This window comes from Zonotrichia albicollis, chromosome 10 (genome assembly GCF_047830755.1).
Source record: "Zonotrichia albicollis isolate bZonAlb1 chromosome 10, bZonAlb1.hap1, whole genome shotgun sequence".
Taxonomy (NCBI): domain Eukaryota; kingdom Metazoa; phylum Chordata; class Aves; order Passeriformes; family Passerellidae; genus Zonotrichia; species Zonotrichia albicollis.
This window is the reverse complement of record NC_133828.1, coordinates 35,879,115-35,903,945: the sequence shown is the minus strand read 5'-3', so window position 1 is coordinate 35,903,945 and position 24,831 is coordinate 35,879,115. Positions and strand designations below refer to the sequence as shown.

The window sequence follows — 24,831 nt, the reverse complement described above, 5'->3', positions numbered from 1 at the left end:
CTTTCGCTCACTCTTCAGCATAAGAACAAGCAACAAGAATGCATTTTAGATGTTAATGAAATTAATGAAAGCCAGATCTCGGAAACAGCTGAGATTGTTGACTGTCTCAGGCAGATTTTACTTCATTTCAATTACAGATGAGCCACAACCAAACCCCTGATTAGAATTGCTCCAAATTTTGGATCCACATCTCTCAGCTTTGCAGTTTTGACCAGTTTCCAGTGTTTAATTTTCTTCCTGTTTTATTTTTCCTTCTGGTTTTACTCCAGGTTTTTTAATGTTTTCATTTTGTCTCCATGAAAGACTGGCCTCATGAAGGACATGAGATGTGCTGCCATAAGTCCCACTGGGGCTGCAGAGGCATAATTTGGTTTCAGGATGCCTGTACATGCTGGGAGGGCTCACAGTAGATTTGGGGTTGAGAAGCATTTCTGTGCCATCCTGGCAGGCAGGTGGCTGCCCCTGCTGCTGTCCTGGTAGCTCAGGAGGGCACAGCCCCTGGGAGGTCTTGAATGGCAAATGTCTTTCTCGCTGGCCTGAAATGGCTGCGACTCTTGAGAAGTCCCCAGCTGCAGAATCTCGCTGCTGGCTTGTTACCATGCCTTCACCCATAACTCCAGGCCACCCATCAACAGTGCTGTGTCCTCAGTCTGCACATATATAAATTCCATCATGAATTTATACTCTGATTAAAAAAAAAAATCCTCCAGAAGCGAGTGTATTAATAATAACAGATTCCTTTTTATGTCTCCTGGATATAAGGGGACCTCAAGCCTCTCCCTAGGGAGAGAGAGTGCTCTGAGCAATCCAGTTAGAAACCTCAGAGGCAGCAAGCACACAGGAAAGGCTGGTTTATTATCCTTGCTCTTTTATTGCTGTGCTCAGATCCCAGGAACAGTGTTACTTTGGGTCCACAGATATTGTGCTGTGCATTTTTAGGGGAGGTTGAGAAGAACTTGATCATAATGGTTTTAAAAACATTGATAAAAGAGGAAGAAGAAAATATAATTTACATTAAATGCTACAGTACTTCATTTACACAATATAATAAAAAGCAAATTTTGTGATTCAAGTAATGATTGCAGGTTATTAAACTGGGCTTTAAAGGCTTCATAAATGAAAGCCTTTTAATAAATTGTGAACATGGATGATAATGTTCTTGGAAATAGAGAGAATCTTTATTAAGCTTGACACATTTGTTCTCTACCCACCCACTTCACTGTTGCTGTACTTGGTCCCTGGATCACTGTCACAAAAAAACACCAGTGGGACAAAGCTTGAGTAGGGAAAGCACCTCTACATGGGAAAGCACCACCTTCCATGGCTGCCAGGGCCTGGAGAACATGACATCTTGGGAGAAGGCTGCAACACCTTGGATTTGCTCTGGTCAGAGAGGGGTCATGGGGCAGCTGAAGGAGGTGGGAGCCAAATTCATCCCCAGATGGTTTCCAACCACATGTAAGAGAGCTCTCCTCTGGCAGTTTTGAAAGATGAGCAGAGCACTCACTGACATATGAAAGTTGCTCTCCCCGGGTACCCGTTCAGTTGGGAATTTGGCAGCTGGTGATGGGAGCAGGCGTGGGGCTGAAGGGCAGAGCAAGGCTGGGCTTCCTTAGGGCCTGATTCAGAGCACAGTGACATCAGTGGGTGCTTTCTCACTGGCTTGAAGGATCTGGCCTCAGCAGTGCCCGAACGCCCGACAGTCATTTCACTGTTTCTTTGTGTTTTCAAGGGTCTGTTCTGACTGGCATCAGGTTGGGACTTAGTGACCCAGAGGGGAGGTGGCAGAGGAGAGGCAGAGCCGAGGCAGGCAGCAGACAATAGAGCCTTCCTTCCCTTGACCAATAATAAACCGTGCTGGTGTAAGGGAAACTGTTCCTGCAGGTACAGCCTTTTGATTAGAGATCTGAGAGTCATAAAAGACTTCCTGTCATGAGGGTGAGCACATGAGACAACCCTGCCCAACTGCAGTTTTGGATAACTTAATTTTACCTGCTCAACTTGCCTCCTCATAGAGTGGAATATTCTGCTCTATTTTGCCTAAATTATTAAAGACTGATGAGGTTTCCAACCTCAAAGTGACTGCATTTCAGTGATGGATGAGTTGATTCTTCTGTGGATATACTAATCAAGGCATTTTTCAGCATCTTCGGCATGAAAGACACAATATAAATGTGAAATATTATTTTGTGCCATGCAGCTGCTCAAATCTCAAGCACACATTATGTCTCAGTAATATAGACGGTGTTTAAGACTGTTAAATTAAACTATTAAAGCCTATCGAAAAAACAGAGATGACAGAGTGCAAATTAAATCTGAATTATCGTTAAATTGCTGTGCCAGTAGTTTTCAAACACATCCATGGTGACCTGGAAGAGAGCAGGGGGAGTGGAATGACATTCACACCTCCTAATTGGAGTCATTATCCATTCTTTGTTATCGTGCTGCCCACAACAAGGGCATGGCTGGGACGCCAGTGACTTGGTGGGGGCACAAGGATGCCTGTGAACCACAGGGCATGTTTTGAATGTCCTGCCATCTCTCTGATTTAAAGTCAGGACACGGCCAGGCAGTCAGATAGATAGTTTTTAAAGGCAATAAGTGCCTGCAGGCTCTTTTCTGTGCATGGTGACTGACGCGGGGGGTTGGGAGAAGAGGGGGCCATGGTGGCATGGCTGGGTTGTGCTCCTGAAAAATGTTGGTGTCCCAAGGACATGTTAGTCCTTCCTCCCCTGTTCTCTTCCCTGCAAACAGCCCAGGCTCACTGAGGGCCTCGGTGGACCAGAGGTTTGTAGTAAAATCTATGGGCCTTTGTGGAATATCAGATAGAAAAGGAGCTTTTTAAGTAACCTAAATGATCTGCCTGCCAAAACATGAGTGCACCTGATAGTATGTTCCCAGGTATTTTTTCTGGTTCATTTCTATCCAGTTGCAAGTGATGAAATTTTCAGAACTTCCTTTGGAAGTTTATCTCTGCTCCATTCTCTAATAAACACTCCACAGTGCATTTTCAAATTAAGATTTTGCCTTTGTTTTCCTCAAGTCATTGCTCACGATGGTATCTCTGTGTACCTCAAAAATTCCTTTTCCATCCTTAATCTTTACAAGCTTGCAGGCATGTGGATATCTGTTTATTGTGAGTAACCTGATGCCAATCCATCAGTTTGCTTCTTGGAGGACTATATGACAGCAGAAAGTGATTAATTTTCAAAGCAGACACAGACTTTAATCTGCAGAAAAGGAAACAAACTTTCCCCCTCTCCTTTGCTGATTGAATCTGGAAATGAATGAATGATACCTGACTTCAATGTGTTTCTAAACTAATTTTCATTAGATATATTTGGTCAGTGCTGATCATCAGAGGTGTCTTGAAGATTGGTCTGTGTATGTATATGGTGCTAAAGTCAGAATAAGCTTAGTGATCGATATTCATTCAACATCTTAATCTGCTCAACAGTATTAAATGGATTGCCCCAATGTCCTTGCAAAGCAGGGAAATAATGTTAACTCTTGAGCAGCAATATTAAAGCAGAGAGGATGAATGTGGTGTCCAAAGTATTGCTAAGCAGCTCCTTACTTGTATCTTTGTGCCCATCATCCAACTGTTTGTTGTCATGAACAAATGCAGTTATAACTATGGAAAACTCCCAAGGATGGCCAAGAAAATCGAAGACTGACAAAAATGAAGTAAACATCTCAATGTGGCTCCCCTGTATGTTCTATTGTATTCCCAGATCTCTCTGCTTGTCTCCAGTGGCTAAGTTGTTACTAAATCCAAGTGCACACACAACCCTAGTTCTGAGTAGGTTTATTTGTTGTCTGGGTGTTTTATTAATCTTTGGGCTCCTCTTCAAATGGTGTGAACACTGATCTTCATCTTTAAGTCCATTTCTTTCTTTGATGTTAAAATATATTTCCTGTTTCCAGCATGGGACTCAGCCTCTGTCCCTGAGAAGTTGAACTTAAATATGCAAGTCATTTTACAAACTGCTCCACTATAAAAATCCTACTAATTTTATATACATATACAGTTAGCACAGTAACGGCTAAAGATCTGTGTTCCTCCCTGGATTTACCATAGGAGATCTCTTCAATTTCCCTGCTGCAAAATGAGAGGGTAACAGTGTATTTAATTTAGTTATTTGAGGCCAAGACTGCTACGGGACATTTCTCTGTGGCTATGTCTCTGGGGAGATTTGAATGAATGGCCAAGAAGAATCTGAATCATCCAGTCATGCAAATTAAACCATTTCAATAATATGAGGGCTACTTTTCCTGATCCATAGTAATTGATGAGGCTCATTATATGTTAATATCACTCCTTTTTTTTAATCTTACATGTAATTCGCTACAGTGTTTCAATGTGAAGGTATAATTAAGATTCAGATGGCAATTTCATTCTAGACTGCTCTCTACAGTTGCTTTAATAAAAATTAGAGCTTGGGATGCTATTTTCTCTAGAGGCAGAAAAAAAATTCTTTTTGATACTTCAGATGTAAATCCATCCAGCCACTGCTGAATTTTCTAATTGTGAAAAAATGCAAAGTACCACCACTTCCAGGTAAGCAGTGCTTCTCTTCCCCCTGTGCATGGTTCAGTGCCCCTGCTGAAGTTCATGTGTTCAGTGCAGCAGCCAGGACTCTGTTCCTAAATGCTCAGAAACTCTGACTTTCATGTCAGCCATGCCCAGATCCTCCATCTACACATTCATGTTACTTACCAGTGCCCATGGTGCTCCTGGTACAGCAGCCAGCTACTCCAAGATCTGCACCATCAAGCTGCTGGGGGGGAGACCTGTTTGTGAACCTTCATGAAATTTCATTGATACTTTATTTTACATATCAGGTGCTTTTGTGGGCAAAAAGCCTTTGCAGTGAGGGCAGGAGAGGCATGTGTGTGTCTGTGCCCTTGCAGTGTGTCATTGCTTTGTGCTGATCCTTATCTTTACCAATGGGATCTGGCTCTATGTGGGATTTGATGGCTGCCCCCCAGCTGACTACACACATGATTTTATGGTGGGGATGCAACTCCCTGTTGACAGAAATGCTTTGGGATGTAGCACACGAAAAGAGCAAATCAAAATGTTTCTGTAATAGCATGTGAGGAAAGACAAATGTGGGTGTACATGAAAACATCCCAGAGAGCCTGCTGACACGGGCAGGGAGAGGGGGAGGTGGGAGTTTCTGTGTTTTTGTAAAGAGAGTAAAATAGTCACCACCTGGTAGTGGAAATTTCTGAAGTGGATGGCAAAATCTCATCTTTTTTATAGCAACCATTTTTTGAAAGTGACCATTTTGTTACTGTTTTGTGTAGGCTGACATCAGGTGCTTTGTGAACCCTCTTCAGAGGTTTTCTTTGCTGGGTACTTGAGGAGAATGGGAGTTTGTGTGTCTGGAGCACAAACCCTGTGCTGGTCTGAGCTGGTGCCTGGCAGGGCACTCCAGGTCTTTCCTCTGCCAGAAGGGAGATGAGCATTTTACAGAACTCTCAGCATGAGTCCCTGTGGGGTTCATGGATTGGAACACACAGAGATTATCCCACCGAAGCCATGCAGCCCCTGGGGGTAGAAGAGGAGCAGAAGGAGAGAGAGGCTGCTGGTGAGGGGGGCAAAACCTCACCTCCACCTCAGTGGTGGAGGGGATGAGACAGTGTGCACTTGTATAACTTGTTTTCAAAGAGATAAATGCTGGGGTGATCCTGTAAGAGCCAGAGTGACCATCATCCTGCTCAACAGTGGGGAGCACCAAGCAAAATCACTGAGTGGCTTTCTGACTCAGTTTCCCCTCCTGTAAGTTGAGGAGATCTTTTCCAAAGATGCAGTAAAGATAATTAGGATTACACTGATGCTGTGGTGTGAGGGACACACAGTCCTCCAGAGAGAGAGCTCTCTGTCTGACAGCTGCTTTAAAGATGTAAAAAGAAATGCAAAAATTTGGCTTCACTTTGCACCATGTGGAAAAGCAGGACGTGTCTTTCAAGAAAGGAATTTATGGCAGTGTTCTGGTTCTGAAGGACTGCAGGTGGTGTGGGTCCTCTTCTCCCTGGGTGTAACTGCAGCTCCTGCACCAGGCTCACACAAACATGGGAATCTGGGGTTGCCTGCCCATGCAGGTAGCTGTAGTGGGAGTGTGTTGTCTCTGTGCCATGTGTTGTACCATAATGTGAATTTTGGAACCAAGCCCATTTTTAATAAATTGTACCTTTCCTCTACTGCTTCCTGTCTAAATACTGTGTGTTAACCCAGAAACGAGCAACCATCACAGCAGCTGTCAGTGGATTTTTGTATGCTCTCAGCAAAGACCCTCTGAGGAATTTCCTTGTTAAACAGACGAGCTATCAAAAGCACCTTTTCCTGCCAAAAAGGGCAAAAAGCACAGAAAACTGAGTGCATGTTCAGTGAAATTCTGTTGCAGTTTAATGAGATCAGGCCTTGGAAGGAGATCTCTCCTGACTTGTGCCCGCTGTGAGGAGAGCCAGAATTATACGTGAGAATCTTGAGCATGTAAACCCTTTATCATCTTTGCTTTGACCCTTTCAGGACATACCAGTAGTTTTGATGTATTTCTGGTGGATGCTGTTGCTCCTAGAGCTGAGCTGGGCTGGGGGTGTACAACGAGGTCTTGGCCACTCATGGACAAACCCTTATCAGGGAGGCTCGGGAGTGTTGTTTCAGCCTTCCGTTGCATTTCAGACTTGATCTTGAGGAGGGAAATTACCGACCTCAACTGTAAGAAAAAAAATGAAGTTTATCACCAGGTCTGTCTGTAAATGAGTAAAACAGACCAGGACTCTCTGACCTGAAAAAGAGATGGACCAAGTGGACATGTGGTAGAGATCCAGCAGATATGAGAGAGTGTGGAAGCAGGCAAAGAGAGGGAAAGAGGAAGGATGTATCTTCAGACACCTGGAAGTCACCATTTTGCTTGATGTGTTGTTTTATGGCAAATTCCAAAGGAGCATTGGTTCAGTATTGCTGTTGGGTGGAAAGCTATGAGAAAATCAGGATGAGTGGTGATATGGAGGATTTGACCTAGAAAAGTGATGGGACAAAGCTTGATCGAAGCAGTAGAAAGGCAGAACCTGGATTTTTGGAAAGAAAGAAGGAAAATTACCTGATTTGAAACAGAGGGTGATATTAAAGAGAAATTCTGTGTCTGAGAGGCAGACAAATTTATCACATGAATTAAAACTATTCATTTCAGTGGTAGTAGAGAAATGTGCTGTCTGCTTTTATTCTGTCTCAGCCTGGGTTTGGCCATTTTTATTCTGAGTCACTGCTGCCCTTCTGTACGGAATTCAGGAAAGGCTCTATACTGAATCTAAGTCTGTCCATTATCTTATTTCCTTCCTAAGGGAGCAAGATTGATTCCCAATAAAGCAGCTGGTTGATTTTTAAGATTCTAGGACTTGCCTCTTTGCTTGATCTTTGGGTTTTGCATTTAACTGGTTACCTGCTCTGTCCCGCCTCTAAACGACTTTCCCCCAGCCTGTGGGCACGGACTGCAGCTTTGTGTCCAGGCTATCGCACACTGCACCACTTCTCCAGGGATTCCCTCCACAATGTCAGATATGAAAGCTAATAAAAAGTGTTGTTTCCCCTTTTCCTTTGGCAGTTTTGATTTTTATTCAATTTGTCCCTGCCTGTCAGGGCTGAATGACGGGAAAGGAAGGAGAAGTCACTAGAGCTCTTTCTTCACATACCCCGAGCGTGCTCTGCTTCATTCTCCCCATATTCCCAGCAGTTAATAACCATTTTTTTTCAAACTATTGCATTTTCTTCATGCTTATGTTTTGTCCTTGTTGTCTTTTCTTCTTCTGGCACTGAGATCTTCCTCTTTTGGGTATTTCCTACTTCAGTGAGTAGGTTTGGCAGTAATGAACATTGGAGCATGGTCCAGGCCAACAGTGCAATACATACCTTGATATTTCTTATTTATTTCTGATTAATGTTCACACACTAAACCAAGCCAATTTGCAGGTTAGAACATTTTTTTTTCTTTGTCTCTGACCACTGCAAACTCTGCCTTTTATGTAGAGGAGACAACAATTTTTCCTCCTGCTTTTTAAAGGGATGCAGTAGCACTGAGGAGGCTGGGTTAGGAAGCTGGCTGGTAATTTTGCATATTATACACAGGGCAGAATAGGACAATGTCTTTTCTCCAGAGCTGCTTTGGTTGCGTAGCACAGGCCCTTGCTTGTGAATGACACAAATACTGTGCAGATGAAAAAGGGAATGTAACTGTGTCTGGTATTGAGCATTATTTTTAATACCTTCCTGAAGATAACTTTCATGGAGCAGGATGTTGGTTATTTGACACACCATATCATTCTTGTGGGTGGTACCTTCCTTCAGGACTCCAGAAGTCTACTGGCACAACAATTAAGGGTGCATATTTTAAGCAGTGCTTTTTGACAGATGCAGATAAAACTGGCAGTCCTCTCGGCAGTGCGCTGCCAGTGGCAGTATCCAATGTCACGTGCTTTAGGGAAGATGTGAGAAGTTACGTAGTGCCATAAAGGAGTTTCCTTTGTCTCACAGCCATCAGAGCTGTCTGGTGTCCTGAAGCATGTGGATGCTGTGCATTCAGGGATGTTAGGAGGGAGGTGCTGATGTTACAGAGCAGAGCAGTGATGGAAGCAAAGGTAGCTGGACCAGTATGGCTGGCCAAGTGTGCAGCCAGAGTGGGTTGAGATAAATTTAAATAGTGCAGAGGAAATGCTCCATTTTCATTACATTTATCACTTACAGTCCATACAGTTTAGTCCTTTCTTTCAACTGGATAAATTAGGTAAATCACTTACGCAAGTCCATAAGCAAATATTACAATAATTTTTCTCAGAATTAAAATAAGCTTTGTTAATGAGTTCTTATGGTCTGTCATGATGCAGTGAAGACTTGTGAGCATCTGAATTACATAGAACTCAAGTGAAAAATAGGTGTGTTTTTTTCCTCATTACTTAATTAACCACAGTCTGCTTTCACTTTTAGCTGCTTTTTTGTATTTGAGTGATTGTGATTTTGCTCTTTCCTCATGTATTTGAGTCAGCAGAGCAATCACTCAGTTTTGGTGTAATAGCCATGTAGGAGATCGGGGCCTCTTCCTGTAATTTCTTAATTCCTACCTATTGAAGAGAGAATTAAGACAGAATTGATACAGACAACTTGGCTATAACATCTCAATGTATAGGATGTCAACATCAGCCTGAAATATCCTTCCTGAAACTCAGACCTGAGCATTGCCAACCCTGACATCAACTTGCCTTGGGACTCTGTGCTGTATCATTCTAGCAGGTGGTTCCTGGTAACAAAGGGAGATTAATATCCCAAAGAATTCTACTCAGATGTGTAAAACATTAAAAAAAAAAATCTAAATAAGGTTTGTGTGTTTCTTGCTTTCTGGCTGTGCAATGTCAGGGTGCCAGGTACTGCTGGCTGATTTTGTGGGTGTGGGAGGCACAGACACAGTGTGGTGGTGAGACTGAACTTCTGCAATATTAAGGAGGCATATTTTGGAGAAATGCCCACACAAGCTGCAGAACTTCAGCAGATTTAGCCCTTGTTAGGTGGGCAAATCCATTTTCATCCCACTCTATCAGCAGATTGAAATTGAGTAGGACTGCAAATTGTGGAGTACATTGGCCCGTGGTGTAACAGCAATTTCTCAGTTCTGCCCTCAGGGACAGGCAGACCTTGCTGCCCAGGCAGGCTCACAGGCACCACCCTCCACCTCTTGTCTTCTCAGGTAGAAATCAACTTGACTTGGTGGCTTGGGCTTTTCTTGTGTTTTAAAGCTTCAGCACGTCTCCAGTTTCTGAATATGAAATAATCCCCTGTAGAAAACTCCTGTAGAAAACTCAGCACAGGGCCAACACAGTGCCTGTTGCCCTCAACACTGAACTCTTTTATTCTGGTCTTCTGAGAACTTTGCCATTCAGAGAATCCACATCAATAAGGCAGCAGTTATGCAGAAGTCAGCCTGTGCTGAAGTGCCTGAATTTGGTGGCTCACCTGTGCTGATGTCTGTGTGTCTCAGCTCGGCTGCCTTCCCTTCCAGATGTGGCTGAATGACACCTGGCCTGTTTTTGTCTGCACTGTTCTGCAGTTCCATTAGAGTCTGCAGCACCTGGTACAAAATTATGCCTAAAAAAATTTAAAAGGCAACTTTCAAAAAATTATATGAAAAGGAAAGAACAGAGAAAAAAATTAAAAGAACATATTTAGTTCAGCTGCATGAACAGTGTTTCACCATTCTAGGGAGAGAATAGCAGATCTTTCTTTAATCAGGAATTCCAAGCTGCTAAACTGCTCTGGAATATCTGATTTGTCCAAATATCCTATCTTGCACTGAAATCAGGCTCTTGGTGTTGCTTATACACTCCTCTTACCACTGAAAATCCTAAATAATTTTAACATTTCACCTACTTTACTCCTTTAAACAAAATTAATGGAAAGAGGATAGAGGAATAAAGAAAAACACCAACGGGAAGTAGAATCAAATCTGACTGATGAGGCATGATGTAGTTAAGTAATAGATGTCAAGCAACTTTAACTAATTCTTTATATATTCTTCCAAAGACTCATCTCCCCTGACTCTCACAGCTGAGCAGTTTGGGTGTGTGTACAGCAAGTTGGTGCAAATCAAAAGCAAAACATTTGTCCACAGACATACAAGGAGTTCTTCAGTTAACAGTGGTGCTATAAATGCCAGCCTGATCTGATCTATTAGTGCAGTTGAGTCTAACCTCTCTAGCCTCTTAAACATAGAAAAACAATAGCTCTTAAGTGACTGTGAGGTTTCAATTACATTTGCACCCCAGAGGGACGCAGCAGTGACCTGTTGCTGATGGATTTATGAGTAGGTTGTCTGACAGGAAGGTGGGTTTAAAAACAGTTGCTGCACCATGTGCTTACTTATTACATTAAACTACTTTCCTTGACTTGGACATCTCTATTTTTCTCCTCTCATCAGGCTCAGGTAGTTCAGGGGATTCCCACCTCTGATATAAAGATTTTTCCTCATTGATTCCTGAAATCAATATGAGAACAGAAGTAATTTTAGATATTAAAAAAGCACATACCAACATTTGAACCCCTAGCATGGTAGAGAAAACTGCTTCAGATGTTTTCTTTTAAAAGCTAAGAAGATTGTTTTCTCTGACTAGTCTGAGTAAGAGTTATTTTAAATGTAAAAGGACGAGTTAGATTTTTGGGAACACTTTTTCATTTAAATCCTTAGAATAAACATTGTCTTACCCACATTATATAATAAAAGAGCTTGGTTTACTTAGCTGGAAGCCATAGATTATTTTTTTTGAAAGTTATGAATTGCTTTCCTTATTCCTTTGGAGCCTTTTATTCTCTTTTAGAGCTAACCAGTAACAAGAGAAGAATTAAATATTGATTGATAAGGCAAAGATTTTAAAGGGGCTGAAAAATACGGAATTGTCATGACTCTGAAAGTGTTGAAATTAAATAGTAATATTTAATATTTCTTTAGTATGTCACAAACTTACATGTATGCATTCCAGCTCAAAACAACTGTCCTGTGTAATGGTTTTGGTTTTACAGATGTATTCACTATTAGCCTATGTGTGAAGACTACTAAGCAGTTTTAATTAACTTATGTTGAATGCTGCATAACAGTACATCAACAAGAACTTAGAAAAACAAATCTTCATTCAGCTCAGATCAATACATGTATGTAATTCAGTGCACCTGTACAGAAATATCCTGCAAAGACACCTTAACTCTGACCCATGAGGCACTGCAGACAGCAGAAGTCTATTTCAATAATTATTTCAGTAACAGAGATGAATAGAAATACATCCTCAGATGCTTTTGCACATACTAGTAAGTTGCCCATATCTATCTGCCTGCATTAAATTGGGTAGGTTACCTCTTGCAGAGCTAGGAGCTGAACCAGGTGTTCCAGCCATGGTAGCCCAATTCACATCCTTTTGATTGTGTAATAACTTGGTGAAAGTGAATGGCTGTGGATTCACCTGCAGGTATCTCTTTCTTCAGCAGACTCTAGCTCTGCCTTTTCAACTCCTTGGAGCCTGCCTACCAGGCAGTGTTAATGTGTAGCTGTGTGCTGTGAGTTTGTCTTTCCAACAGCATTATGGCTCAGATATTCCCAGGCAAGATGTGTGGCTGTGCTCCATCCTGCTGTGCCTAAATTGCTGATGATACCTGTAGTACATGTTTGGAAGGTGGTGTGAATGCATCTGCACCTGGCTTAGGAATCCCAGGGTAGGTCAGCCCTAAAATGTGAGAGCCTTCTCACTTGAGCTGGTGAAACTGCAGAACAAGATTGTACTGTCCAGAAGAAGGTAGCATTGGAACTTTATAAGCTATTAGTTTTGTATGCCAGTAAGAATTACCCTTTGGGAAGAAAAAAGCCCCAATATTATTCACTATGTACACTTTTGAAAACACTCCTGCTTTGCAACGCTTTTGTCTTGGCCATTTTCTTTTTGCTGTAATGGAGAACAAGTGCTTGAGTCTGTGACAGTCTCAGATGGTTCAGGTATGCCTGAGTAGCATCACTGAATTTCTTACAGTGGCCTGAGTGCCAATACCTAGGCTGAAGCAAGTGATAAAGAGATCACTGGGTGTTTTGGTTTTTTTTATGAGAGCTCACTGGCAGCACTGCAGCAAGAGGAGATCTGCTCAGAGGAAATCAGATCACCATGACGGACAGTTGTGTGGACTTCATGCGTTGCACAGAAAGAAGCCTGACATAGTCAACAAATTTCCTGCATAGCCAAATTTTCCTCCTAACAGTATGTGCATGGATCAGTTAGGAACATGATATATCTACTTTCATAATTTGTCCTTATTCCTGTTTCCTTTCAAGTGGTCACTGAGGTACAAAGATGAGAAAAATTGTGTGAATGGTAAGTATCTACTGGCTTTTGTGTAACCCACTGCCTTGAAAGAGCTCTGCAGCAGCAGCATTTCCAGTCCATTTTCTCTGGCTGATCTCTGCTTCTGTACAAAACAAACCAGCTCACGACAAACAGGAGTGTGTAACTTATCCATCCTTGAACCTCTCCAGCAACAGCCTCTTGCTGCATAAATCAATGGACTGTTTACATGATGGGGCACAGAATATGAAGTCAGGGATTTTCACTTCTCAGTGTGGTTCCTATTTGAAACTTGTGTGATCTCCCTGTTACTGCCAGGTTAGCAGCAATAAAACATTTTACTGAGAATGTTTGGCAAGGAGGGGTTTTATTTTGTTCTTTTCCTGTCTGACAGATGGTTTTTGGTTGAAGTAGGGGTAGAAATTCCCCACAGCAGTTGCAGGGAGACTTGGCCACATCTACTGGCATTAATTATAATAATTGTCCTTTGTAATTAGCTGCATGCCAGAGATGGAGGCACGACGTCGCCTCTCTGCTGACTCTGATTGTTGGGTCCTTTTGTGGATTGCTCTCCCACAACTGGGAAACAGATTGTTTGGGCTGGAATTAGAGAGTTGTAGGTAGGCAGCAGCTGCTCTTGAAATTTTTTCTAATATGCTAGTTAGATGTGTGATTTCAAATTGATTTTGTTCATTTAGCAGCCTATTCAACTGGGGAGGAAGAACAACACAAGCCCCTGTAAGTGGTAGTGCTCTGTTCTGATAGAGGCTCTGCCTTAGATGACACTGAGGTGTATTTGCAACTCTGAAAATGATCAGTTCTTGTTCCTCTGCAAAGGTAGAAAAGAAGCTCTGCTCCTGGCAGAGAAACCCTTACCCACTGCATGTCACACCAGCCAATGCAGGTGGCCTTTGAGCTGACCTGAATTTGGTGTAAGTATTTATTCAGTGAAGTAGCACTGCTGAAATTACACAGAGATTTTCTGCTTTCTGATTTAAACCTGGAGCTGATTTCACTGTTAAGACCCTCACATTTAATATATCAGCCTGTGTATAAAAAGCAGGGCTTTCATCCCAGCCTAACTAGGTGAAGAACCCAGGCTTACACATTTATTTGGCTGGGTCCCCTGCTTTCTAGGTTAGAATGCAGACAGTCTAAAGATTCACAATTTTTCCGAAAAGGCTTTCCCTCCAGTGGGAACAAGGGACTTGGTATCTCTTAAACAGGAGTGATAATCTTCACTAGAAGATTGAGTGAATGTTGGAGGTGGGCTACTGCAATAACCCATGTAAGTCATGTGATAGCCACGTTGGGATGATAGGGCTTATACTACTAAATTTTCCTCTGAAATTTAGTCCTTTATATCATGGCAATCATATCAAGTTACAAAGGGCAGAAGTCTGTTAGCATTCCTATATTGGTAGAACTGTAACATTCCTCACAGTGTACAGCACATTTGATCACATCTGCAGCAATACTCTGACTCCCCACAGCCTGATTTGCCCTCAAATCTCAATGCATTTCACAAATTTAAGTAACTAAGATATTGTGGTAAGGTGAGCAGGCAATCCAAGAACCACATCATCAAAAAGCAAGTTAGTGTTCACAGAAGTTAGAAAAACAGCCCAGACTGTGTTAGATTCAAATCCAGAGTTTTTGCTGGGCAGTCCTGCCCCTAAACATCAGACCTGGACCAGGTGATCTGGTGATGTGGATGATGCATTTCTGCTCTTGTCAGTGGTCTTGGACTGAGTGGCAGCTGTGCAATCTGGCTCCTAACATGTTGTGTGCAAATTGGTGTTTCATGTTCAGGCTATGGCATCAGTGCAATATTGAAATGAAATCTGATTTGTGTCACACAGCCCTGACAGTGCAGAAACTACAGTGATGCTGTAGTGAGTGAACAGGTAACCAACCATGCTGAGCCACAGGATGGATGTTGTCCAGAGACACTCCTATGCAGTGTTATGAAGCCTCAATGATAAAATGATTAACTTCTCCCTGGATTAAGCAAAACAAAGATATTCCACTTTATCTGGAGAAGAAATGCAGGGTGGCTGCCAACCCTGTACTGTGGGAAGAAATCTATGCTCTTTTTTTGGCTCCATGCCAAGCCAAGGCTCACACCAGGGATGGCTCTAACTTTGCTCTGTTTAGTTTGAATGTGTAGGAGCACAACAATACAGATTATTTTGGTGCCTAAATCAAACCCTTCAGAGGATGAGAAAATCTACATTTTCCTCCTGCATCAATTGCATCAAATGACTTCATCTTATGAAATTGCATTGCATTATTAAAGCTAAACTTCAAGGGAGCAGGTGGCCACTGATGCTATTTCACCTCCCAAGCTGGTTGGCAAATCTGTCATCTTAACATCAAGTGAGAATAAATATTGGAGGTTGCAGTCAAGGGCTTTTTTCAAAAGTAGGGAGTTACTAATGATAATGGCTATTAGTGTTAAATGTTTGCTTTTTTGCAAAGGAGTTGACTATGGTTTGTACTAATTAGTGTAGAGAGAAAAAGGAGACAGCATTTTCTCTGAAGCCATTCCATTCCCAAACCATTTTTGGGAGAGTTGGGACTACCTCTTCTCTAAATTTGAAGTGATGTGTTCATGTTGAGGATTCAAGGGTTATTTTTGCAGGCTTGACTGGGGGAGAAGGCATGGATCAGAACAAGAAATTCTTACTTGTTGCCTGTCTGCATTCTGCATAGTTTAAATCATCTCCAAATTGAAAAGAAATTTAAGTAGAAAGAAAACCCATATCCAGCACTCTCAGTATTCAAGGAAAAAAAACCAAAACCACAAACAACACAAGGGAAAGAATCTGCATCTCAATCTCATTGTTGCATTAAAGGAGATACACTGAATTTGCAGAATGGCTGCAGCAAGTTTTGAATAATAAATGAAAGGGGAAAATTGCCTCCCTGTGCATAGAGAGAATGCCAACAGCTGTGCTCTTTGCTTGTGTGCTGCTTGCACAGATACACTGGCATCACTCAGGACCCATGAAGAAGAGTGTAGCAAGACCAGAGTTCCTCATTTTTCCCTCCTGCCCTGACTCAGTCCTTAAAAAAGTTTTAAATTCCTTTTATTGCTTATAATCAATTTTTGTTGCTTATCTCTTCTTCTCTATTGGCAACTGGCCAATTAAAGAGAAGGAAAAGGAATGAGAAACAGAGGCCAAATAAGGAAACACAAGTCTAAATACTTTAGGGTTTTTTCTTTTTGAACTCAACATTCTCTTTTTCAGTTTTGTTGTGTATTTGCTGTAGATGCCATAAAGACACCACTTAACTCAGTCTACGTTTTATTTTATGAACAGGAGATAATCAAGGAAAAAAAAATTGAGGTCTGACTTGTGATGCATTGATGCACCAAACTTACTTTGAACAGATTCTGAGTTGTCATATCAAATTTACAGAATCACAGAATCATCTGGGCTGGAAAAGACCTCCAAAATCAGTAAGTGCAACCATTAACCCAGCGCTGTCAAGGCCACCACTAAACCATGTCCCCAAGTGCCACATCTACAGGTCTTTTAAACACCTCTAGGGATGATAACCCAACCGCTTTCCTGGGCAGCCTGTTCCAGTGCTTGACAACCCTTCCAGAGAAGAAATTTTTCCCAATATCCAATCTCAACCTCCCCTGGCACAAATTCAGGCTCTTGTCTCTTGTCCTATCACTTGCAGCTTGAGAGAAGAGACCCACCCTCACTTTACCACAGCTTCCTTTCAGTTTGTATATAGAGAGCATCAAGGTCCCCCAAAGCCTCCTTTTATCCAGCCTAAAGAACCTGAATTTGCTCAACCACTCCTGGTAAAGACCTGTTCTCTAAATTAACTACTCAAGGTAGTGACCTTTGCCAAGCCCACTAATCCTGATTTCTCATAGGACCAACAGGACACCAGTTTTTTTCAGAAGGTTATCTGAACTCAGGCCTTTGGAAGAGAAGGGGGAAGAACACAAACCCATTACTTACTTAGCTTTCATTTGAATAAAAGAAGCTTTTAATTTTTTTAAAACAAGCTTTAAATCTTACACTGAAAATTGAAGCAGATGAGTGAATAGCAAAACACAGCTCAGAAATCTGTCCCTCACTGCCAGGAAAGCCTTTTGTCTGATGTGGCAAAGAAAACACAGACAATTAGTCATTTTTATGCTTTCAAAGCATTGGTTTGATGGTGCCAAACTTTTTCTGACAGATCTCATCTACTTCAGTTATCTGCCACTCCAGTTTATGAGGTTTCTAGGGCAACTGTCATCTTCATTGTGAACCACCCAGGATTCATAGAAGGCTGCTTTTCCTTTAGCACTCCTAGAATTCAGTAGCTCTCTTTTTAAAATCACAGAAAATTATTATTTTCTATGAGCACAGGCAAATGATTTCTTGTTTTGGATTTTTGCAAGCCTGGTGGCTAGGAAGGCACCATCTTTCTCCTCTGTCAAGTGTCATCATAGGCAAGGAGTCTTGGCCATGAATATTGTTGTAACTCTCTTGAACTTTTTTGGGAGGAACATTAGCTCCATTGCTCTGGAAAAAATGTAATTGTCTGAGCCTGGGAGCTGGGCTCATCTGAGGAAAAAGAGAGGTGAAGAAAAAGGCAGGGAAATTAAGAGTTCTGAACTGGGACTGCAGAGAGGGGGAGTTTCTGCAGAGTGTTTGTGAAATTGCTTCTATCAAAGACTCAGTGCATCTGTGTAAGATGATATGGGATTATTTGTATTGGTAGTACCCAGTCCTAAAAGGACAGGAGCTCATTTCCTGGCTGAAAGAGAGGGGAGCCTTTGCTCTGTAAACCCACAGGCTGGGGGGAGTTCAATAGGATACTGTGGTTTTGGAATGCTTGTTCAAATATGTTTATTCTATGAAATGGGAAAACCATTAATCATGCTACCTGGAAGAAATGAATAATCTGATTTGTCTGAAATTCTATTTTTTGGGGGGGAAAATGTGTATACGTGCTATGATAATTAACTATGTTTGTCTCTAAAGTCAGTCTCTGTTCTTAAAACACTTTCTTGTGAAATGAGATCATTTTATCATTCCAGGTAAGATGGATTGGTAGTGATAAGGAGAGATGTAAGGAAGCTGCACCACAGCTGGGTGCAGTCCAGACATGAGGCATGGAGTTCCATTGATGTATTCACAGAGACATTCTCCTGTGTGTTAATTTTGTGTTCCAGTGGTGCCTGGGAGCTCTTTGACAGCAGTTTTAGGCTGGATGTTGTGTATTTGGAAAGCATCTAGCATGTTGGTGGCAGCTATTGAGGAAGGAGTATTCTTCACTGCCCATTGGTATCATTCTTCCTGCACTGTGCAGAGGCAGCAGCCGAACAGCATTGATCATTCAGGTTTCCAGGCCAGAATGTAACAAAGGGGCCTTGCTGGCTCAAGAGCTCGCTAAGGATAAATGGCTACAATGCTTTTCACCAGACCTTCCCTATGAGGGGGTAGAGGGGCAAGGAAATGCAGTTTGCTATTGAAAATAATTGATAAAGTTGCTTGCTGTTCCAGCTGGAGCCGGTTTGCTGACACCATCCACCCCAGCCACTAATGCTTCCCACTTCCCTGATGAGTGGCCATTTTCTACTGCTGGCTTGGTGTAAGAATATAATGAATAGGATTTTTTATTTATTAGCTGTGTTAATGTGGCACACAGGAGCTGCATTACGTTGGGCACGGTACAAACACATTTATTTAGACTTGTGTGAAAATTACTAATGAGAGAAGATGGCTGGCCAAAGCTCTAGGCGTTCTGACACCTCTGAATAAAACAATGACATCCCAACAATGTTTAAAGTGATGATTCCAGCAGAAACTCAGCCAGCTGCTTCCAGAAACTCATACAGAATAACATTAGCTTCTCTAAACACTCTAAAAAACAGAAGAGTTCACAAATGTTAGGAGATGGTCTTTACCCTGAGGTGTTTACAGTCCAGAGCCTCCATCCTTCAGAGAAGTGTCTGCTTATTTGGTGCATCCAGGGAGAAGTGTTGATACTTGCCTTCTTTAAAATTGTGCATGGGTCAAGATGGTCAAGACAGAGAGTAAAGGGGAGAATTAAGGAAAACTATTACTTGCTTTAAAAGAAAGAAAAAATGGAGACTTGGAGCTGAAAGGACTTGCCTGAGGCTACAGAGAGAGTTGGTGGCAGAACCCAGAATAGAAGCCAGATGTTCCAAGTCTGTAGCAATATGACTTAGCCAGATTTTAACAGAAAGATGTTCTCCTTCAAAGTCTGTTTTCATCTTTCTTTTGAATGATTTTATTTTATTTTATTTTATTTTATTTTATTTTATTTTATTTTACTTTATTATTTTATATCTAAAGGGTAGTGAGGGGAATTTCAAATAAAAATAATACACTGAGGAATCTGAGGTTTGGGATGTTTGGTACGATTCTGATTTACCATGAGCAAGAAGAGCAGCTCTGATGCTAATTCTTAGGTAGGAACTTCAAAGATTGCAAGAGTCTATAAATATTTGCTTTATTTGCAGTGAAGAGTACAGGAAGTTCTGAGTTAGTCTAATTTAGGCTCCAATATAGACTATTTATGTACTACCTCCTGGGACCACCTCTGATTACTGAAAGAATGACCTTATTGGAAACCAACAAGTAGGTCTGCAGTTAATTATAAAGGGCTCAGAGCCTGCTGCAGAACCTAACAATGGCATTTTTGTGGATGATGTTATGTGTTTTTATTTAACTGTTCCAATCAGGAGAGCTTAAACAGATGGCACACACTCTCCTGCTCCCTGAGAGCACCTAGAGAAAGACACTGATAATAACTGAGGGAGGCCAAGCCTAACAGGTCAGGAGAAATGGCAAAGCTCAGGCTGTCTGGCCTCAGCAATTACCATCTGAAAGCAATAATGAACTGGTCAGTGGGGTCAGGAACAGGTGATGCTGGGTGGAGAGGGAGAAAGGGGGGTTTGTTTGTCTTCTGCATTTGGAAGAAGTGGTTTGGACATGTTGCCTCTTTTTAAATTTTACAATAACAACAGTGACTTAATGAAATCTAAATGTGGCTTTTGGAGAAAATCTGCTTTAGAACTTATCCAAAATAATTTCCTGAAGGAAAAAAAAATATCAGTACAGTTCAGGATAATGTCTAAAGAGAGAAATGTAAAAAACTGACTTACAGGGCAACAAGTTTATACATGGGATGATGCTCCTCTGGGGCATCATAGAAAATGATTATACCAGATTTTGTTCATCAAGGCAAAGTAAGCTAAATCAGATACAAGGCAAAGCCCTTAGGAGGAGGAGGAACGTATTCAATTTAGTGAGGCAACTGTGATAGTAATTAAAGCCCAGATGGAAACCTTTGAATGTGTCTGGCGTCTGTGTATCCGCTGTGTTTTTTCTGTTAACTTGACATTATAAAAGGAGCACCCAAAGAATAAAGAGATGGTGTTTGAAATTTCATCAGTCAAACACTGTCCCAAATTTGATTTATTGTAAACAATCTGCAAAAATTGCTTTGGGTATATATGATACAGGCAGGGAGTTTTCTCAAGTGGTAATTCACAAAGAGAGAAATTGTACATTATTTCTAGATTTGTCTTTGCTGAAATGCAGTCAGGATTAATTACACCATTTGCCAGCTCTACTGTGAACCCCTTATATTTCGGACATATGGATAGAATTTTATTCTGCTGTTATATATTCTCTCTGAAGCAGACTGCTATGCTGGTTACTTTATAAGCAGATACACTCCAAGATTTCAGTAAAAAACCTATACAATTAAAAGAAAGTAAAAATCAGGAGTTAAAAAGGGAATCATTGTCCTACTTTTTTTCCTGTAATACACAAGCCAGGAGCAAAGGATGGTACAGTATGGAAACACTGCTACAGGGTTAGCAAAACGTGAGGAGTGATTTGCTATTCCTGCTGAATGGAGGGCTGGGGGCGGCTGTAACTCTGCCTGGGCTGTCGCACGCACTGGGAGCCTCGAGTGTCTCCTGCCTTGTGTTTGAGTCATTACTTTATCTGGAGCAGACAGACTGCTTGCACTCCCAAATCCTCCAGCATATGCACTACTTGGTGCCTAGTACAGGCATGGATGTGCTGCTGAGATTTACTACTGGCCCTGAGTGAGTGGAGAGCTGCAGCCCCTGCCCAAGTCTGCCCGGTTTGACAGGCCAGGCTCAGCATCCCAGGCTGGCCTCAAGAGCATGGAGGAAGAGCTTGGTGTTCGCAGCAAGGCAAGTATAGAAAAAAACAAGGAGGGGAGAGGGAAGATGCTCCTCTTCAAGTGTGATAAATCACTTTTCCCCTTATCATCTGTAAGCACATATGTAGGGACTTGTGAAGCAGTCTGTTACCCCCCTCAACAGTTTATTGGCATGTTGTGATGTTGCAGTTCCAGGCAGAGCTGTAGTTAAGTGTGTATAATTGGTGGCAATATTAATGGTCTTTAATGATATTCACTCAAGGCAGAGGTGTTTTCCCTTGGTTTTCATTACCTTTATGCTGATAATGGCTTATATCCTTTGTACTAAATCAATGTTGCCAAAATCCTCCTGGTGGTTTTCACTTAAAAAAGTATCTCTGTGTGAGCATATTCCCCCCACATACACTGTCAGTCTTCATTATCTTTTTTTTTTTTCTTTTTTTTACGGCAGTACATGGAGCCTCTTTTGCAGTCTATATCCTGAAATAACAACAAAAAATCCAATTTCTTAAAAATGAGGTTTGCTGTTAATGGAGAATTTTTGAGGAGCTCTGTTCCTAATCCACCTGCTCTGTGGCTTCTGAATTCCCTGCAAGTGGTTCACTGCTCATTGATGAGAAACCAAAACCCTGAGTCCCACAACTCATGAATTTGAGACAGATTAAATTTTCAGATCTAATTTTATTTTAATCTTTATTTTACCTCCAAATTTAATATTACAGGGCCTCACAAGTGACTGTCTATGGAAGGTATTTTTTTTACATGAGTCAGGACAGCACCTATAACCTTGGAAGTGGAGTCTCTGTTCATGGGCTCTGTGATCAATCCTCCAGAAAGGGATGAGAAATTTGCAAGTTGATAAAAGACTTATGTGGAGTGCAAAAGAGGAGCCTATTCCTGTTCACCTTTTCAATCAGCTCTTCACTTCTCATCCTCTGACTTTGTTTAAAGACAAACTAATTGTAATTAAAAAAAGAAAAGAAACAATGGCCTTTTTTTTATTCCCTACAACCAACATCTTCTAGAGTTTATAAGACCACAGGTTATATTTATGGGTCTTATATTTCCAAAGGGGGTCTGTGATGCTTTTGTCTGCAATATCATTGCCACCATGGGACTGAGGTCTGAATCTTACATCGGTGTACATAAGAGGAGGCTTGAGAGATTTATAATGGGAAAATGCTGACAGCTCCATAATTTACTGCAGGGCTAACAGCAGCACTGTAGCTCCCGACAGCTCTAAACCCTTGTTCTGTGGGATGGTTTGTTTCTAATACACTCCCTTTGCTGGATCTTCCCCCACCCTCTCTCTGGATGAATGGGCCTAGGCCTGTGAATATCTATATTGCTGCATTTTCCTTTGGTATTTTAACAGCCTTTCACTTTTAGGATTTCCCATTGTTGGAATTTGTAAAAGATTTCAGGAACTTCTCAGCAGAAAGGCTTTTTCATATAATTTGCCTTTTTTCTTGTTGTTCTTTCTTCAGCCTGGAGTATCTTACATATTCATTGTTGCACCGGATACTCCAGCAGCAGCTTTACATTTTCAAGCCCTGGTACTTTGCTGTGTCCAAAAAATGGGTAGACACCGAACAATACCTACTTTTTAACTTATTTGAGTAGAATGCTGTGCATCTGCATAATGGTTTCACACAGAAAGTGCTTTATCTTCATGAGTTAGTGAGTCAGTTTAGGGGTATTCTATTGGCAAAAGCTTTCAGAGAAATTATGCATGGTAAATTAATGAAGGCCGTCTGAGGTATTATTGTGTGTGAATGCACATGCCATTAGAATCAATGGCTGGCTGAAAAAAGTTAACGGTCATTAAGGGGCTGTGAAAAAGGCCAGTGGACACAGATTTACTCTCTTGCAGGGCTCTGGTTGGGTTAGGTGAAGACAGAGATTGCTATTTGCCTCCAGGCCACAGGACAGCCCAGGCTTTGTGCTTTCCTATCCCCATTTCTCTTGGGTCCTGTCAGTGGCAGATTTAAGAGAGACTGCAATAGCCTGTCTTCTGAAGAGGTAGAGACCATCTTCTCAGCAGGTAAAGACCTTTGCATGACTTTTCCTTAGTTTACAAGTGGTTGGTAACAGAAAGTCCAAGTGGTTGAGCTTGAAATGGCTTAAAACAGTGTCTCAGTCATGGTGTGAAATGGAGAGCTTGCCAAAGAGAAGGTTCTGTTGGTTTTGGTTGATGCCACCCTATCTGATGGTGAGTCTTTAAAATATTGCTCACTCGAGTTGTGGGATATTGCCTGCAATCAGACAGGAAGAAAAGAGCACTGCAGCAGATCTGCCCATTAGCCAATGGTATGGGAAATGCTGAATGCCAACTGGAGATTAGGGAACTGTGTGCCACTCCAGGCAATACAGCCAGGAATTTGTCATAATTGAGCATAAGTGACGCAAAGTGGTTTTCCTGGGCACTTGTATTCTCCTGGGCTGTGTCCTTTCCCTTGAGCAATGTAGATTTTTTTTTCCTGCATTGTATTTTGAATGCAGTGATTTTGACTGAAATAAAATCCATGGAGAAAATTAATGATTTGATATCTTCTTGCGGCTGCCAAAAGAAATGTAAAAGAGTCTTTGATCTGGTGGCTTTAAAAAAGTGAGCTGGACCAGTTACTGACACTTACTGACCTAAGTGATAAAGTGACTGTGTCAAAGTTTAATTAGTCTTGATCAAGATACTTTTTTAAGATTCAGAACTAGTGGCCTATTGGAGAAGTAAGGCTTCTAGTTGTCATTTATGTCACAACATGTCCTTTTATCATACTTTCTGTGTCTCCAGCAGAAACAGTTTTTATTATAAAGGAAAAGAGAAATGGTTCATTTGATGGGGATTAGCACAGACAAGCTTACTAATATTTGAAGGCAATTTCTCTGCCTTACCTTTTTCCCTATTTCATATCCCACAGAGATTACCTCAGACTGCTGTTGTTAGTCACTGTTATTTATATAAAGATATGTAATGCATTTGTGCTTGAGGGGTCGTCTGTAACGAGGTATGCAATTTCAGACTGTAGAGACTGGCAGGAATTACTGTGAAGGATTGCTTTGCGGTGACAGCTTTATCCTGCCTGTAATGTGTCATTGCGTGTGACTCTCAATTAATCACGCAATAACAAAACATTGCGTCTGGCGACAATGGTGTGTCCATTAATATCGAGAGGTAAGGCTCAGCTTTATGAACACAAATGCTGTCCCCTGCCCACTCGTGCACTTTAATCAGCGAGTCTCAGCCCAGAAGGAACATTTTTCTCTTCTCCTCTCCCCCATCATCCTCTATTGCAATCTATTAAGCTGCAATCCATAACGTCTCATGTCTCTGTAATGGCCTGATGGCGTGTGGTGTTAAATGATTGCATGAGTTTGACTTTGTCTCGCTCCGCCTTGACCTTGGTGTCTTCAGTGGCTTCCCCTCTCTCGTTTTCAAATCGGGAATGGGGAGTTGGAAGAGAAAATGGAAGAGTGACAGAATGGAGATACTACAAAGGAAATTTGATGTTGTTCTTTGAGGAGATAGGGGAGACAAGAGGTAAGAGGAACCATTGCTGGGAGATGAAAATGCAATGATTTGCAAATTTGCGTGAGAAAAGCTATCATGCTCTTGAGCATAACCTGTTCCACAGACTGAAGCCTGCCTCGTGCAGGACCTCATTGGTAAGCAGAGTGGAAACCTTGCAGTAATTCTTCCCCTTGTTTGTTCTGCCATTTATAATATGATTGCTAAGTCATATATCAATTTAAGTAAAATCTCCAAATCTCGTTGTGTTT

At 41.6% G+C, this 24,831-nt stretch overlaps 1 protein-coding gene across 8 annotated transcripts in view; it reads left to right on the top strand.

The window, feature by feature from the left end:
• Window positions 1–24,831, top strand: part of SEMA5B (semaphorin 5B) — a 264,202-nt gene that overhangs the window by 96,709 nt on the left and 142,662 nt on the right. The gene's annotated exons all lie outside the window — the stretch shown is intronic.